Here is an 18,842-nt window from a genome sequence, read left to right on the forward strand (position 1 = left end):
ACCAGCAGGACAGTCACAGCAGAGATGGCGGCACAGTGGTATACAGTCGGGAGGGAGTTGCCCTGGGAATTCTCAGCATGAAGTCTCATGGCTTCAGGTTAAACAGAGCAAGGAAACCTCCTGCTGATTACCACGTACCGGCCACCATCAACTGATGAATGAGTACTCCTCCATATTGAACATCACTTAGAGGAAGCACTGAGGACGGCAAGGGTGCAGAATAAACTCTGGATGGGGGACTTCAATGTCCAGCACTAAGAGCAGCTCGATAGTACCACAACAGACCGAGCTGGCCTGGTCCTAAAGGACATAGCTGCTAGACTGGGACTGCAGCGGGTGGTGTGGGAACCAACAGGAGGGAAAAACATATTTGACCTCATCCTCACCAATCTGCCTGCTGCAGATGCATCTGTCCATGGCAGTATCAGTAGAAGTGATCACTGCACAGTCCTTGTGGAGGTAAAGTCCTATCTTCTCATTGAGGATATCCTCCATCATGTTGTGTGGCACTGCCATCGTGCTAAATGGGATAGATTTCAAACAGATATAGCAACTCCAGATTGGGCATCCATGAGGCGCTATGGACCGTCAGCAGCAGCAGAATTGTATTCAACCAAAATCTGCAACCACAGGGCTCATCACATCCCCCACTCTACCATTACCAGCAAGCCAGGGGATCAACCCTGGTTCAATGAAGAATGCAGGAGGGCATGCCAGGAGCAACACCAGGGATACCAAACTGGTGAAGCTACAACATAGGACTACTTCTGTGCCAAACAGTATAAGCAGCAAGGAATGGACAGAGCTAAACAACAAAAGCTCAATAGTCCTGCCACATCCAGCTGTGAATGGTGGTGGACAATTAAACAACTCACTGGAGGAGGAGGAGGCTCCACAAATATCCCCATCCTCAATGGATGGCGCAGCCCAACACATATGTGCAAAAGGCAAGGCTGAAGCATTTGCAAATATCTTTAGACAGAAGTGCCGATTGGAGGAGGTCCCCAGCATCACAGATGTCGGTCTCCAGCCAATATGATTCACTCCACGTGATATCAAGAAATGGCTGAAGGCACTGGATACTGCAAAGGCATTGGGCTCTGACAATATTCTGGCAATAGTGCTGAAGACTTGTTCTCCAGAACTTGCCTCACCCCTCGCCAAGCTATTCTAGTATAGCTACAACACTGGCATCTACCTGGCAATGTCGAAAATTGCCCAGGTGTGTCCTGTACACAAGAACCAGGACAAATCCAACCCAGCCAATTACCACCTATTCAGACTACACTCCATCATCAGCAAAATGATGGAAGGAATCATCAACAGTGCTATCAAACGGCACTTACTCAGCAATAACCTGCTCACGGATGCTTAGCTTGGGTTCTGCCAGGGTCACTCAGCTCCTGACCTCATGACAGCCTTGGTTCAAACGTGGACAAAAGAGCCGAATGCCAGATGTGATGTGAGAGTGATTGCCCTTGACATCAAGAGGGCAGTTGACCGAGTATGGTATCCAGGAGCCCTAGCTAAACTGGAGTCAATGGGAAACAGGGGGAAAACTCTCCACTGGTTGGAGTCATAACTGGCACAAAGGAAGATGGTTGTGGTGGTTGGAGGTCAGTCATCTCAGCTCCAGGACATCACTGCAGGAGTTCCTCAGGATAGTGTCCTAGGCCCAACCATCTTCTGCTGCTCCATCAATGACCTCCCTTCCATCATAAGGTCAGAAGTGGGGATGTTCGCAGAAAACTGCACAATGTTCAGCACCATTCACAACTCCTCAGATAATGAAGCAGTCCGTGTCCATGTCCATGTATCTGCATGCCGACTTTCTGTGTTCCTTGAATGATTCCCATGTGGGGAGAACTTTGGAGGATTAGAATTAGCAGACCTGCAATATTCTCATCAATATTCTTTAAACCATAGAATGAAAACCACTAGTCCTTTCAGATTTGTCACTCTTTAGAATCATTAATTTCCTGAATTATTTTATTTTGCTCACTTACATTTGGCAATATCCCATCCCTGATTCAATATTATTTTCCTTGGGATGTCTGCCATGCTGTTCTATTCCTATCCTGGAAATACATCATCACTTATCTGCCCATAGATATGACCTTCACGATGGGTAGGTCAAGGTGGTAGGCCCCAAATCCCACGTCAGCTGCAGAAGAGGGATTGTACCATGTGTTCCTAGCTGGTGCACACCGGCCGTCCAACCAACGGAGCCAACCAGCCAACTATTGCTACTACAAAGTAATTATTTTACTTTTGTCAGTCATTTTCGTACTTCCATTTGTAACATCATCCTGATCAGTTTTCAAGGAGCCTGCATTGTTCCTGACCATCCTCTTTTCCTTATACAAGTGTAAAAGAAATTGGGTTGAAATAACAAGTTTCTTTCCATACTCCCTTTTTGAAAATCTTCCTGCCTGTCACATCAACTTTTGTCATTCTTTGTATCTCTCCCAATTGCCACAAACTGCACTATCTTTTGCAGGTTTGTATTTTGTTTAGTTTTATGTTTATTAAGACCCAGAAAGTCGAGTGGTGATGTGTACGCCGATTTACTTATGGCACAGAAAGTCTGCCCATGGCATCAAATATATTTACAAAGTACAGTCCCGTTGGGACAACCAACATGCCGGTCCCTGTTGGGGCCGGCCTTTATACTGACTTCTTATGAGCCCCAGCTAGGCAGGCTTCCGCTCACTAGTGGGGAATCGTATATGCCATGAGCCCCACAGGGAGATCAATCAGGGTAACGGCGTGGGACTCATGGGAATTATTACACTCCCCACACCCCACCCCCCCAAAAAGTCCAAACGTTCTCTCTCTACCACAAACTGAGGGGGCCTTCTATGCTGCTTTGCACCCGGTTGTGCTTCAGCCAGCGCAGGTCTGGGTCAGCTGGTGTTTGTAGACCACCTTTTTTGAGATGATCTCCAGAGGGCTACTGCCAGGGGTTCCTCTCTGGACACGACGTTGTCTGTGAGCACGGGCGCTTTGGTGTCCATCTCTGAGCCAGAATCGTTATCATCTTGACGGTCCAGGCTTTGGGCCACAGTGGGTTGCACGCCTTGGCTAAGGAGTGATCCATGAGTCGGTGGAGGTACCAACGCCCCTGGCTGGGCATCCTCTGTGGTGGGCTCTCGTCTCTTAAGATGGTCGTGTGTTTACGCAAAGCCTTCCTTTGGGTCTTGACCGATAGTGGGCCCTGTTTTCTCCAACACAATCCCTGGGAGCAAAGAGCACCACCTCCGAAGCTCTGGCATAAATAGAACACCTGGTAGAAAATGTCTCCCCAGCATGCTGCGGTCGTGAAACTTTCTTTGAGTGTCTTGCTGCAGTTCAACTTTTCTGCTCGAACGTGAGAAAGTCAGACTTTCAATGAATTGAAAGATGCCGGCCCATCAGCAGCTCTATAATGACATGCAACACGGTTCGATAATGAAAGAGAAACCTCGCCAGTTGCATGTCCACAGAGCCCGTGATTTACTTCCACATGCCCTGCTTGAACGTTTTCACCGCCTGTTCAGCCAAGCCATTTCAATTATTACATTCCCCACGCTCCGCAAGCCCCCCTCCCAAAGTCCAAACGTTCTCTCTCTACCACAAACTGAGGGGGCCTTCTATGCTGCTTTGCACCCGGTTGTGCTTCAGTCAGCGCAGGTCTGGGTCAGCTGGTGTTTGTAGACCACCTTTTTCGAGATGATCTCCAGAGGGCTACTGCCAGGGGTTCCTCTGTGGACACGACGTTGTCTGTGAGCACAGGCGCTTTGGTGTCCATCTCTGAGCCAGAATCGTTATCATCTTGACGGTTCAGGCTTTGGGCCACAGTGGGTTGCACGCCTTGGCTAAGGAGTGATCCATGAGGCGGTGGAGGTATGTAGCGGTCGAAATGTGCCTTATCCAGTTCGTGTATGAATGTGGAAAACTCCTCACTCGTGAACGGGGTCCCGTTATCTGTGACCAGCACCTCCGGGATCCCGTGGGTGCTAAACGAGCATCTTAATTTTTCAACAGGTGCTCTCAATGTGGTGGAGGTCATCCCATGTACATCTAGCCACGTGGAATGGGTCTCCACCAGGATTAAGAATGTGGACCCCATGAAGGGTCCTGTGAAGTCCAAGTGTAGCTTTATTCGGAGGTGTCCTGGCCATTCCCAGGGGTGAAGAGAGGCCGAAGGAGGGAGTTTCTGTGTTCTTGGCATGCCGGGTATTTTTACACAACCCGCTCGATGTCACCATCAATCCCTGGACACCAGACATAATTCCTCACCAACATCTTCATCTTTGAGGCTCCTGAGTGACCACTGTGCAGGTCTTGTTGGATCAATTCTTGGCCTGGCTGCAGGATGATCACACGAGCTCCCCACAGGAGGATGCCGCCTTTGATGCTCAGCTCGGGCTGTTTCAAAACATAGGACTGCTAGAGAGGATCCCATAAAATGTGGGGTGCATAAAATGTGGCAAAACTTCGCCACTGTGGGATCTCTCTGCGCCATGTGCGCATCTGTGCTGCTGTTACCAACATGAATCCATGAAGTTTAAAGTCACCACAACTTTGTCCGCCCTTGGTGGAGAGGGGGGGCTTACAGGCAGTGTAAGACAGCTGAGGACAGTGACATGTACTATCTGGACCCCTGGGTGATGCTGAAACGTGTATTCAAATGCCGGCAGCAATAGAGCCCACCGCTGAATCCAGGCCAAAGCCGTGGGGCGAAACCCCTTGCCCTCCTGAAAGAGACTCAATAGTGGCTTATGTTTTGTGATCATAAAAAGTGCCACCCATGGACATATTTGTAGGGCCTATGTCACAGTCAAGCCTTTTTTTTTGACCTGGCCGGAGAGGCGTTCTGCATCTGTAAGGGTCCGGAAGCATATGCGATGGGGCGCTCTGTGCCATCATCCTATCGATGGGATAACACAGCCCCCTGCTGCATGGAGAGGTATCACAGGTGAGAACAAGTGGCTGGGAAGGATCGTAGTGGGCCAGCAGCTGGAGGATAAGTTTGTCTCTTCACTTCTGTGAATGTTTCCTCTTGTGGTGCTCCCCAAGCCCACTTCAGGATCTTTTTCAACACGGTATGAAGAGGTGCCAGCAGGGTGGCCAAATTTGGAATAAACATCCTGTAATAATTTGCAAGTCCCAGAAATGATCTCAATTCGGTGGCATTTTGTGGAGTTGGGGCTCCTTTCATGGCCTGAATTTCTCCTACACAGGATGCAAGCCATCTTTATTCACCTGATAACCCAAGTATGTCACAGCCTTTCCTTGGAAGATGCACTTGCCTCTTTTCTGCGGATGCCTACTTGGGAAAAACATCTGAGGACTGTGGTGTTATGCGCATAAGCATATCTATATATAGCTGTACATAGTTGCACCAATGTATATATTTGTATCTAACAGCACCAATGTACATAGCATTGTACATAGCCACTGACCAAAACATGTAGGGACAGTCATGACCTCCCGCCAGCAGGTGGAACCAAACACCCACACAGACATATATATACCGGGGATGGACGAGGCGGGGGCACTTGGCAGTACGATGGACAAGAGGACAGTCATCTCCCTCCTTAGTTTCACAGTAACATAGACAGAATAGTTTGTACATAGAAATGTATGGTTACCATCCAGCGTGTCAAGAATAAATACTAATGGCAATCATATCTTCTTGTTTTATGTGTACTTCATGATCAGGGAAGCAGTCGAAGGACCTCTTCTGGATTGTCCATGTGTTCTTTTTCAATGGTCCCCGTGGTGAGTACATCATCTAAGTATACCGCCACCTTGGGTCCCCCTGGAGGATGCCTTCCATCACCCTCTGAAAAATTGCACAGGCAGAAGAAACACCGAAGGGAAGGCAAGTGTATTCGAGCAACCCCTATGGGTATATATAGTCTCATAATCCCATGATGCAGTGTCCAGTTCTGACTCATATCCAGTTTGGTGACTGAGTATCCCCCAGCCTGTTTCTCATACAAATCCTCCACATGCGGCATAGGGTAATGATGAAGATGGGATGCCCTGTTTAGTCAGTTTATAATCCCCGCAGAGGCGAACTGACCTGTCCATCACTGGGACCACTGGTGCGGCCAATTCTGCAAATCATGCAGGTTGTATAAAACCCAAACTCTCCAAGCTCTGCAACTCAGTATCCACCTTTTTGAGCAAGGCATAGGGCACCGGTCACACCCTAAAGTATCTGGCCTGAATCTCGGAAATGCATGCTTTGACTCCTTTTATCTTACCCAGACCCTCCTGGAATATCTGCGGTTACTTTCCAAGGACCTTGTACAGGTTTCCGGTGCCCATCTGGAAAATCTGCTGCCAATCGAAGCGGAGTATTCGCAGCCAATCACGGCCCAACAGATCCCGGCCCTTGCACCATTGTCAAAGGCAGCCTGACTGTCTGTTGCCCATGGGTCACCAGTGTCACGGTGGTTCCAATGATGCGTAATGGCTCCCCAGTATATGTCACGCAGACCCAGTATATGGTCTTGATGTCACGCAGGTTCAATTGTATCACCAGGGGGTATCCACTTACCTGTAGTTTGACTTGAATCGGTGCCACTTTCGGAGCTGTGATGCAGCTCAACTGCATCATGATTTCCTCCTCAGGCAGGGCCACTTGTAAGGCCCTGGTTCACAGCAAACTCATCGTCTATCCAGTCGCTGCCAATTCTGGTGGCCTTGGCAATGTTGCTGAAACTCGCCCTCGTCCTCTGGGAGGTGTCCCGCTGGCCTGTGCTGGCCCTCGATCATTGAGTCCAGAGTTCAGGTTATAGTTTCAGTGGTGACCTGACCATTTGAGCACTTCCCTGGGATGCTGCTGGATTCCAGTATGGTAGCCAAGCAACACTCTGGACACTAGCCCATGGAACTTTGGAGTTCCCGAACCCCTTTTTCCATGTTCATGCCGTACAGCACTATCTCAATGGATTTCTTCAAATCAAGCGTAGGCTCCACCAACAGCTTTCTCTATGTGGCCATGTTATTAAATCCGCACACCAGCCAATCCCTCAACATCTCGGAAAGAGATGGCCTAAACTTGCAATGCTCAGTCAGCCTTTGCAGTCGCGTCAAGAAATCCTTAACTGACTCCCCTGAAGTCTACACAGCAGTGCTGAAATGGTATCGTTGCATGATTACAGATGGATTTGGTCCTAACAGTTGTATACCAACTCTACCAACTCGTTAAACAATTTTGAACCTGGAACAGCTAGGTACATGAGGCTTTTTATAATGCCGAAGGTTGGGGCCCCGCAGCCAGCCAAGAGGATTTATTCTGCAGATTGGAGCCTAGTCCCCTAGAGGCCATATTTGGGGTATTGGACCTGCGATACCATGGCGAGACTATGCAGACGCTGCGACAACGGATAAATGGACATCGCGCGACAATTGCCAGGCAGGAATGTTTCCTTCCAATCGGGGAACACTTCAGCAGTCAAGGTCAATTAGCCTCTGATCTCCGGGTAAGCGTTCTCCAAGGCGGCCTTCAGGACGCACAACAACGCAGAATCACCGAGCCGAAACTGATAGCCTAGTTCCACACATATGAGTACGGCCTCAACCGGGACCTTGGATTCATGTCGCATTACATTCACCCCCCACCATCTGGCCTGGGCTTGCAAAATCCTACAATAGTCCTGGCTTGAGACAATTCACAGCTCTTTAACCTGTGAACATCCCTCTCTCCAGTCGCTCTGCCTGGACCTATAAAGACTTAATTACCTGCAAAGACTCGCATTCAAATTATTATCTTGCATCATTGGTTTTGTCTTCATATGCTGTATTTGTGTAAGCTACCTCTTCACTTACCTGATGAAGGAGCTACGCTCCGAAAGCTAGTGATTCCAAATAAACCTGGTGTTGTAAAACTTCCTACTGTGCCCACCCAGTCCAACGGCAGCATCTCCGCATTATAGAAAAAGAAAATAATTGGATATTCTAAATTTATTTTTAAAAATTTAATTAACTAAGGGAGGAAGCGAATGGGACACCGATTTAAATGTTTTGTTTATTTATTCGTTCATGGGGTGTGGGCCTCGCTGGCTGGGCCAGTATTTATTGCCCATCCCTGAGGCATTTAAGAGTCAACCCCATTGCTGTGGGTCTGGAGTCACATGTAGGCCGGACCAGGTAAGGACAGCAGATTTCCTTCCCTAAAGGACATTAGTGAAACCAGATGGGTTTTATGACAATCAACATTGGTTTCATTGGTCATCATTAGATTTTTAATTCCAGACTTTAATTGAATTCAAGTTTCACAATCTGCAATGATGAAATTCAGGCCCTGGTCCCCAGAGCAGTACCTTAGGGCTCTGGATTACTAGTCTAGCGACAATGTCACTGCCTCCCCTCTTATTACAAGAAAAATCAAAGATCATAGAATTTACACTGCAGAATGTGACCATTTGGCCCATCGGGTCTGCACCAGCCCTTAGAAGGAACACCCGCCCACGCTTCCATTCTATCCCCGTAACCTAGCAACTCCATCTAACCTTTTGGACACAAAGGGGCAATTTTAGCATGGCCAATCCACCGAGCCAGCTCATCTTTGGACTGTGGCGGAAACCGGAGCACCTGGAGGAAACCCAGGCAGACACAGGGAGAACGTGCTGACTCCGCACAGACAGTCACCCGAGGCCGGAATTATGTAGGCAATGACTCATGCCTGGAAACAGGCCCTCCAAAGCCTTCCTCAATAACCATTCTTCATGTGCAAGCAATCAGTGCCAGTGAACTATTTGACCAAGGCTGCCACGTCAGATAAGCCGAACCCTGTTCTAATCCAGACACAGAGGCTTGTACGTAAACTTTCACTTCCCTGCAGGAAATACTAGATAATGATCAGTAGTGGGAGCCTTGACTTTTCCAAAGGAGCACTGATCCTCACTCGCAGAGTCTCCATCACCAGTCCAGTCAGGGTCAGCTAAGATAGTACAGATCAGGGATCAAATCTGAACCCTTCCTGACCTGTATGAGTCAGTACCACACGGTGCACTGTACTTTTCTCAGGTCCTTTTGTGTACTTTGAAAAGAATGTATACACTCAGTGCTGGTTCAAACACATAAATTTTTCGTTCCTGATAACACAAGGCGTAACTCCCAGGCATTGGAATGTGCTGACAATAGAAGGTCACCATCTTACCCGAAAGATCAAGTCTGTAACTGTGTCTTTACTTTGCATACATCTCATGGTCACTACTGGCTGCAGTTCACTTGTTTTTTCAAAGTCTCTGTCCGGTTGACGAAATTCATGTGAAGTGAATGAATAGCTGCCCAGTTCACACTCCCAGCACTTTTAGTTTATCTTCAGCTAATTGTTTCAATACTGCTCTTTCTCAGATAAGGTGGCACTTGGCAGTACCTTGGTGACCACTTTGTGGCAGTAGGGGAACCTGTTGCCATTTTATTAGTGCAAGCAAAGCGGACATTAGAAAGGATGAAGATTGGTGGCTGCGATAACCCTCATGAGGACCATGTGGGATCACTCATCGATTTTCCCGTGGGGCATGTGGTGTACGAGTTCCCATGGTAACGGGTGGAGGCCCGCCCATTTGGGACTCGTTATCGAGCCCTATAAATATCATCCCAGACCTGGACTGGGAGTTCCTATTAGTCCCGGGCCAGGACACTAGTGTTGTATATCGTGGGTGTGGCTTTACATTTGGGTTAAAATAAGATTAGTTAAATCTTCATCTTCGTGTCTCCTTAATTACTACACTGGCGATGAGGAGCAAGAACGGGATTCTGGACAGCCCTGCTTGAAAAAACAACGACTCCAGTAAGAAGGACGTGAAGAGGAACCGGGAATGCTCCTATTTGGGAACCTCAAGCCGTATAATGCGGGTGTGGAGGATTGGCCCTAGTACACCGAAAGAATGTGCTATTTATTTTGTGTGAATGGCATAGAAGGTGACGACCGACAGAAGGTGATCCTTTTCACTGCCTGGGGAGCCCAGACATTCAGCATCATTAAGAGCCTGCCTTACCCAGAGGCCCCGAACTCAAAAACCTTTTCTGAGCTGGTGGACTTAGTGGCAAACCACAACGACCTGAGACCACTGGTTAGTCTCCAAAGCTACACACTTAATACAGCCAGACGACTCAGTGAGAGCCTGTAACAGGCTCAGGAAACTGGCTGAGCACTGTGAGTGTGGTGAATGTAATTCCGTAATTCACACTATTGTATATACATGAGACCATGCATTTGTAAGCGCAGTTGCGTTGCCCGACCACTAGGGGGATAACGCTGAGAATGCTTAGGAGTTTGTACAGGGCTCCACCCTTGGCTCCGTCCACGACTCCTCCCCCTGGAGTGCTGTATAAATACCAATGCTCAGAGCCAGTCGTTCAGTTCATCGAGAGTTCAACGCGGAACAGGCTGGCTCTGTTGTAAGTAGATCAAAACCACTGTTCATATCTTAAAGCACGTGTCTAGTGAATTGATGGTTCCATCAGTGAGTATGGGTCACCTCTGCTGGAGATGCCACGGGACTGGTTGGTATGCAGGATAAACAACGTCGCGACACAGAGAAAACTGCTTGCAGAATGCGCCCTTGATCTTAAAAGAGCCTTAGAACTGGCGCTGTTCCTGGAAAATGCTGAAAAAGGGGCCCAGGAACTCCAAGGTTCAATGGATGGCAGCGTGTTCACAGTCGAAGGTCCTCGTATCAGAAAACTGGGCTCTCTGCACTCCGCTCACCAGCTGTTTACCCCTCAGCCATGGTACGCAAGTACATGGTCGACAGCTGTGAAACCCCAGGAACGTTAGAGAAGCTTCCCCAGAAGACTTCAGGGAAAGTTGCACAAGCATTGTATCTGTGGCTGAAGGATATGCTGCCAAAATCGTTAGTACACGTACTGTCCAGGCCGGAAGCCAAAGCCACCTCAAGCCAGGGCCTTGCAAACCCACCAGCTTGAACATGACGAACTGATACAGTTGAACTGCATCACCACCCACAAAGTTTCCCTATCAAAATTAAACTCTGCTTCAACGGTCACCCCGTAGAAATGGAAGTTGACACAGGAGCTGCTGTCTCCATTATTGGGAAACAGACCTTCAGGCACTTCTGAGCTGTCATCGCACCCCTGTGCCCGTGGGACACCAGGGCCTGGTTAGCTACATACATGGGGGAGCATCGACGAATTGTAGGAACCACCGTGGTGACCCCAGTCACCCTGGGCAATAGACAGTCTGACATCCACTAATAGTCGTGCAAGGCCCAGGATCCAGACTTCTGGGCAGAGACTGGCTGCAAAAAATCTAACTGGATTTTCAGAATGCCAACCTGTGGCCTACATGAGGCCATCGAGAAACATCCTGAGGTGTTTCAAGTGGGTTTTGGCAAAATTAATGGAGAAAGGGACAAATCTACATAGACCCAGAGGCCCTACCCAAGTATTTCAGGGCCTGAAGGATCCCCTATGCCTTGCTCACCAAGATAGAGGCCGGACCTGTGTGTCTGGAGAGTCTTGGCATTACATGCCCAGTACAATTTGCGTAATGCAATGCAGCAGTTGTTCCAGTTCTAAAACCAGACAAGTGGATCTGCCTTTGCACAGACAATAAATTAACTGTCAACAGAGCCTCCCGCCTTTACCAGTACCACATGCCGAAGATCTCCACACAAAGCTGGCTGGCGGCCACAGGTTTACCAAGCTGGACATGAGCCATGAATACCTCCAGGTGGAGCTCGATGAGGCATCCAGGAAGTTTGTCATCATCAACACCCATAAGGGGATGTATGAATACATCCGCCTGCCTTTAGGATTCTCATTAGCATGCACCATTTTCAGCACCTCATAGACAATATCCTTCATGGGCTGCCAAGTGTGGCAGTGTAGATGGATGATGTGTTCATCACAGGAGCCATTCATCCTGTGGGGAGCCCAAGTGATTGTCCCTCACCGAGGCCAGCACCCAATCTTGAAGGAGCTACACAGTGGTCACCCAGGTGTCTCCATGATGATGATGTTCGCAAAGAGCTATGTCTGGTGGTCCAGGCTTGATTCTGACATTTGATGAAACAGTGCCTGTCATGTCAGGAAAATCAGAAGCTCCTGCTGTTGGCCTCATGACACCTGTGAGAATGGTCAGGGGGGGGCCTTGGTTATGGTACACGTGGACTTCACCAGGCCTTTTATGTGGACAATGTTTTTAATCTTGGTCAATGCCCATTGGATGGACATACATCAGATGGGTAATAAATGCTGACCTAGCCAGCGACGCCCCCAACCTGTAAATTAATTTTAAAATAGGATATCCTCCATGACTCCCAGCGGCACTATAGAAAAACTCTGGCAATCATTTTGCATTAATGGGAGGTCCTTGTGTCCGGCAACAGGACCCCTTTCACCCGTGGAGAATTCCAGGCTTGTGTGAAGTCCAATGGGATGAAACACATTTGGACGCCGCCCCACCACCCATCTTCTAATGGCTTGGCTAAGCGGATGGCCCTAACATTTAAAAACAGAATGAAGAAACAGACCACCAGCTTGCTCAACACCAAACTGGCTCGGTTCCTTTCCAACTACAAGACCACACCACATGTCACGATGGGGCTTGCGGCAGCGGAATTGCTGATGGCCAACGCCTCCGAACCAGGTTCAATCTACTAGGTGGGAAAGTCGTGTCAAAACAGGAGGCTCAGAAAAACAATTATGACACCTGACAGGACCTTCAGGCCGAGAGCTACCGTCTATATTCGCAATTTGGGAGACAGGTCCCCTTGGATTCCAGGACAGCAGGGGCAGCAGGGTAGCATGGTGGTTAGCATAAATGCTTCACAGCTCCAGGGTCCCAGGTTCGATTCCCGGCTGGGTCACTGTCTGTGTGGAGTCTGCACGTCCTCCCCCTGTGTGCGTGGGTTTCCTCCGGGTGCTCCGGTTTCCTCCCACAGTCCAAAGATGTGCGGGTTAGGTGGATTGGCCATGCTAAATTGCCCGTAGTGTCCTAATAAAAGTAAGGTTAAGGGGGGGGTTGTTGGGTTACGGGTATGGGGTGGATACGTGGGTTTGAGTAGGGTGATCATGGCTCGGCACAACATTGAGGGCCGAAGGGCCTGTTCTGTGCTGTACTGTTCTATGTTCTATGAGATATGGTAGGAAAAACTGGCCCTATGTCGTACAAGGTCAAGACCAGGGAGAGGACAATAAAAAATCACTCGTATCATCTTGGGAGCAGGAAACCCTTGACTGCAGAAACTACTCCAGGTCTTCAATGTCCTTGGGACCTACCTCCAGGCAGGGTAGTCAACCCATGGTACACCCAAGAGTCGTCCCCCAAGAAAACTCGAGTTCCGAAATGGAGACTGAGATGACGAACCTGTGGCTAGAGGTCAACGTTCATAGCATCATAGAAATTATAATGCAGAAGGAGGCCATTCAGCCCATTGAGTCTGCACCGGCTCTTGGAAAGAGCACCCCACTTAAGCCCCACACCTCCACCCTATCCCCTTTATCCCCGTAACCCAGTAACCCCACCTAACCTTTTTGAATACTAAGGGAAACTTAGCATGACCAACCCACCTAACCTGCACATCTTTGGACTGTGGGAGGAAACCGGAGCACCAGGAGGAAACCCACGCACGCACGGGAGAATGTGCAAACTCCGCACAGACAGTGACCTAAGCCGGGAATCGAACCTGGGACCCTGGAGCTGTGAAGCAACTATGCTAACCACTGTGCTACCGTGCTGCCATCAGAAGAACCCCCATCAGCAGCCCTTTGGCGCTCAGCTAGGAAGTGGCGTTCCCCCATCTGCTTCACAGCCCCAGATCCAACACCACTGATGGTGGACGCATGGCAGTGCATGAAAGAGGCCTCATTGTTGTGGGAGTGAGAGGGTGGATCAGGACTTGGCAGTGGGGGGGGGGGGGGGGGCAGAGGGAAGTGATAAGCCTCATGTCTCCTGGATTATTACAGTTGCAGTTGGTGTGTGTTTGTAAAAATGGTGCAGACTGGAGGAGTAGAGCGATGGTACACGGGAATTTGATTTCCAAACCTGAGGCAGAATACAAATTTCTAAATGGAACATTGCATTTGACGAATGGACTCGATGGGTTGAATGGCCTCCTCTGTTCTGCAAAATGGCTCTGTGAGTTGCTATAGTTACAGAATATCAGGAGCTTGGCTGGTTTTCCAACAAAATCATGAACTATTTGCACTATCAAACCACTGAAATGAATCAGAATTGACTAGACTAGAGCCTCACCAGGGATCCCCACTTTGATGTGGGGAAGTCTTTGACCCTGAGAGCAATGCTAGAGGAGGTTGGGCCACGCAGACCAGATAGATCAAAAGGTAGGAGCCAGACTAAAAGCAATCTGCCAAGTCCTGGTAGGAGACTGCGTGTCAAGCTAATGATCTATCTATGTAAAAATGCCTTTAGTTGTGGAAACAACCCAAAGATAAGCATGTTACCAACTGGCAAACACAAACAGCAACTGTAGAGAAATGCAATCAGCTGGATGATATCAAGCTAGTTCTCCAATCTGGTCAAATATCTCCAATGTGAACCGACATCAGAGAAAGGAATGGGTTGCCCCATGAGCCACGAAACAAAGAAAACCCAAACTAATTAAATATGAACAAGAGACTAACAGGATTGTATTTACACTTGCAGCCCATTATTATTTCAGTCGCGTTTGCTTTTGGATTTGGGTTAATCAAAATAAACGAGCTGTTTAAAGAAAAGTAACTAAAAAGAGAGGACAGCTGTAAAACTTACCTTGTTGATACTTCTAATTCATAACTATGAGCATATATCTGTATTTCTGCACAGAAATACATACCAAACATAAATAATGCACATATACGCAGAGACAAGTATCGACCCCCCAAATAGTATTTGTGAAGATTCATTATTGAAGACTGATGCAGGAGATTTCAGCCTTTATTACTTCAGACACTCCTTGCATGTTCTAAATATTCCATGGATCCCCTGCATTACAATGCAAGTCTTTTGTTTGTATAAGATGTAGTTGTACAATTAAACATATCTATTTATTATCAGCTTTGCTTTACTTAAATGAAACTTGTGCTCTGCAACAATTCTGTCAAGGAGTGGCGGTATCTTCATATATACATGTTCTATTCATTCTGGCACAGTAGTTTGTTTCCTTACTGAAAATCAAGATGCACATCAATAGGTTGTACAAAATGGGAACGTCCCTTTTGATATGTTGGGTATGCTGGATCTGCGAGGACTGCGTTTACCATAGCAGTGAGAGAGACAGGCTTCCAACACTTGAATAAATGCAACTCTATTTTTTTGAACTCTTAACTATTAAATATACTTTAATTGTGGGTTGACACTGTGCTGAGTTGACTGGAGACCTGATGCTAACCTGACCAGACTATCTTACTACCACATGGTGGACGTTCTAGTTGGTGCTCACAGGCTCTGACTGTCTCAGAGGCTGCATCCCACGAGAGCGGGAAAACTAGTGCCCTCTGGCTTTATAGTGGTCGTGTCCTGTCTGGTGATTGGCTGCTGTGTTCTGTGTGTTCATTGGTCATCCTGTGTGTCAATCAATGTCTGTCTGTGCACCAGCATATACTTGTGTGTATATTATGACACCTTTCAATGCTGCTGAAGAAACATATGGTTCAGTTATACCATAGCCCAACATGATCCTGCCCACAAACACTTACCAGCAGGGTTCACCAGTTGGCAATCAGGAATGGGAATCCTAACATACTTTGGCTATTTTTCTCACTTTCTCTGTCTGTTAGCCTTGACAAAGAGTCATCGGACTCAAAACATTAGCTCTTTTCTCTCCCTACAGATGCTGCCAGACTTGCTGAGATTTTCCAGCATTTTCTCTTTCGTTTCAGATTCCAGCATCCGCAGTAATTTGCTTTTCTCCAGTGTTTAACTCACTGCCACCTCTCTTCCAGGAATGCCTACCCTGAAGAAGTACAGCTCTTCTCTCCGACAGGATTTCCGTAAGTCCCTCCCTCACTATCCTACTTCACTGCTTTCCATTTCTCGCTAAGTGTTCGACAAGGTATTTACCAAGACTCGCTTCCACAGCCATATTTCCTTCCTCAGTGACTGTCTTCGTCTCACTCTTTCCCCTTGGTTTCTGTGGCCATTAGCAACCGGTTTTCCTGGGTTTCTGTGGCTATGACTCATCTTTCATTCTCACTCCACAATATAAATATTTCCCACTCTCTCTGTCTTAGCTTTGACACCGAGTCATCGGACTCGAAACGTTAGCTCTTTTCTCTCCCTACAGATGCTGCCAAACCTGCTGGGATTTTCCAGCATTTTCACTTTCGTTTCAGATTCCAGCATCCGCAGTAATTTGCTTTTATACTTTGGCTAGGATTTAATATGGAGACACTGACCGTTCCCCCTGGCTTAAATATCAGGGCCAAGCCACCTCCACTGGCCCTGGATGCCAAAACGCTATTCTGCTTGGCTCAGTGAGTTAGTTGCTGAGATTGTGGTTTCTGCTGCTTGGGCAGTATGTTCCACTGCATCCAAGAGCCGTTATTGGCCAATCATAAATCTGGCAGTCCTTCAGTCCCAGCCAGTCAGGCGGCCCTAGCAAGTGGCCTCAAACACCAGCCCCCCAGCTGCCAGCTCGTTCCCGGGAGGTGTAAAAGTCTGTCCTTTATTTTACCCATCAACAGCAGTTGGAGGCACAGGACAGTTAAGAGCACAGCCCAGGGATCTACTTGGGACATTTCTGTTCTAATAACAATATTCTTTATTGTCACAAGTAGGCTTACATTAACACTGCAATGAAATTATTGTGAAAATCCCCCAGTCGCCACATTCCGGCGCCTATTCGGGTACACAGAGGGAAAATTCAGAATGTCCAAATTACCTAACCTGCACGTCTTTCGGGACTTGTGGGAGGAAACCAGAGCACCCGGAGGAAACCCACGCAGACACTGGGAGAACAGTGACCCAAGCCGGGAATCGAGTCTGGGACCCTGGAGCTGTGAAGCAATAGTCCTAACCACTGTGATACCGTGCTGCCCACAGAGTGTCATATAGGATTCATGCATTTAGACAATGATTCATCAGGGGAAGCCTGTATGGTCACCATATGTCCACGTGTATTACACAATACACAATGCCAGTGTAGATGCCTCATATAACAGGATGGATTGCCAAGCATTGCTTTGCTTAGACTGTCACCACACTTCAGATTTGGTTTTTGTTACTGAAATTATGCAAAAGCATATAACCTCTCCCCCCCCCCCCCCCCCACTCCCATGATGCAAATCCTGCCGATCCACTCTGTAGACAAGTAAGGGAATCCACCCCGCCGCCACCACAGAAATTACAAGTCCTCCACAGCACGCATGCATGAGGGTGACCCAATCCCCCCCCACTGACCCTCAATCAGCCCATCCATCAGACCCCCAACAAAGATCCCCCATCAGACCCCCAACAGAGACCCCATCAGACCCCCATATCAGAGATGTTTATAAATATCTATCCATGATTGACAGGTCCTTACCACTTCAAAAGAGGTTAAGTGCTTTCTGCTGAGACAAAGAGGAAGTGAAAGCACTTATCTCCGAGATGTTTATAAACATCATGGTTAACTTCACAGCAGGATACTTGACACACATTCAAGCATGAAGGGAGATTAGGGGAGTGGGACAGGGCTGCATTAGAAGGAGCGATAGTGTAGCAGGAGATAAAGGATGCGATTGGGAGGATGCAGTCGGGGAAGGTGGCAGGGCCGGATGGGTTTCCGGTGGAATATTATAAAAATTTCAAGGATAAGCTGGCACCCCTGATGGTGGGGATGTTTGAAGAGGCGATAGGGAAGGGGGTGTTACCACAAACTTTGGGGCAGGCATCGATTTCCCTGTTGCTAAAAAAAGATAAGGATCCGATGGAATGTGGGTCGTACAGGCCCATATCACTTCTGAATGTGGACGCAAAAGTATTGGCGAAGGTACTGGCGGGTAGGCTGGAGGAGTGCCTCCCGAAGGTGATAGGTGAAGATCAGACGGGGTTCGTGAGAGGGAGGCAGCTTTTTTCAAATGTTAGAAGGGTATTGAACATCATTATGGCACCGGCGGGGGGGAAGGAAACAGGTGGTTGTGGCATTGGACGCTGAGAAGGCATTTGACTGGGTAGAAAGGGGGTACTTGATGGCAGTTCTGGAGCGGTTTGGGATTGGACCAAGATTTGTGAACTGGGTAAAGCTACTATATAAGGAGTCGAGGGTGAGTGTCCACACAAACAGCATCAGCTCGAGATACTTTTCTCTCCACCGTGGGACTAGGCAGGGGTGTCCTATGGCCCCCCTGCTGTTTGCACTCGCGATTGAGCCATTGGCCATCGCATTAAGAAGTTCAGGGGTATGGAAAGGAATAGTGCGGTGTGGGATAGAGCATAGGGTGTCCTTATATGCCGATGGCTTGCTGTTCTACGTGTCAGAACCGAGTGTGTCGATAGGGTAATATTGGAGCTGCTTTGAGTGTTTGGGTCTTTCTCGGGGTACAAACTAAATCTAGACAAGAGTGAGTATTTTGTGATGTTTCGGCCGGGGGGGGGGGCAGGGGTGGGGGGGGGGCTGCCATTCCGTAGGGCAGGGAATCACTTTCGGTACCCGGGGGTGCAGGTTGCCTGGAAGTGGGGGGGGGAGGGGGGGGGGGGGGGGGGGGCTCCGCAGGTACAACATCTCTAGTTTGGTGGGGAGAGTGAAAGCTGATCTGGCCTCCCTGTCACTGGCGGGTCGGGTACGGGCGGTTAAAATGAACGTGTTGCTGCGATTTCTGTTTATTTTTCAATGCCTGCCGATCTTCCTGCCAAAGGCTTTTTTCAGGGAGATTGACGGAAGGATTACTTT

The sequence above is a fragment of the Scyliorhinus canicula genome, chromosome 8 (assembly GCF_902713615.1).
Source record: "Scyliorhinus canicula chromosome 8, sScyCan1.1, whole genome shotgun sequence".
Taxonomy (NCBI): domain Eukaryota; kingdom Metazoa; phylum Chordata; class Chondrichthyes; order Carcharhiniformes; family Scyliorhinidae; genus Scyliorhinus; species Scyliorhinus canicula.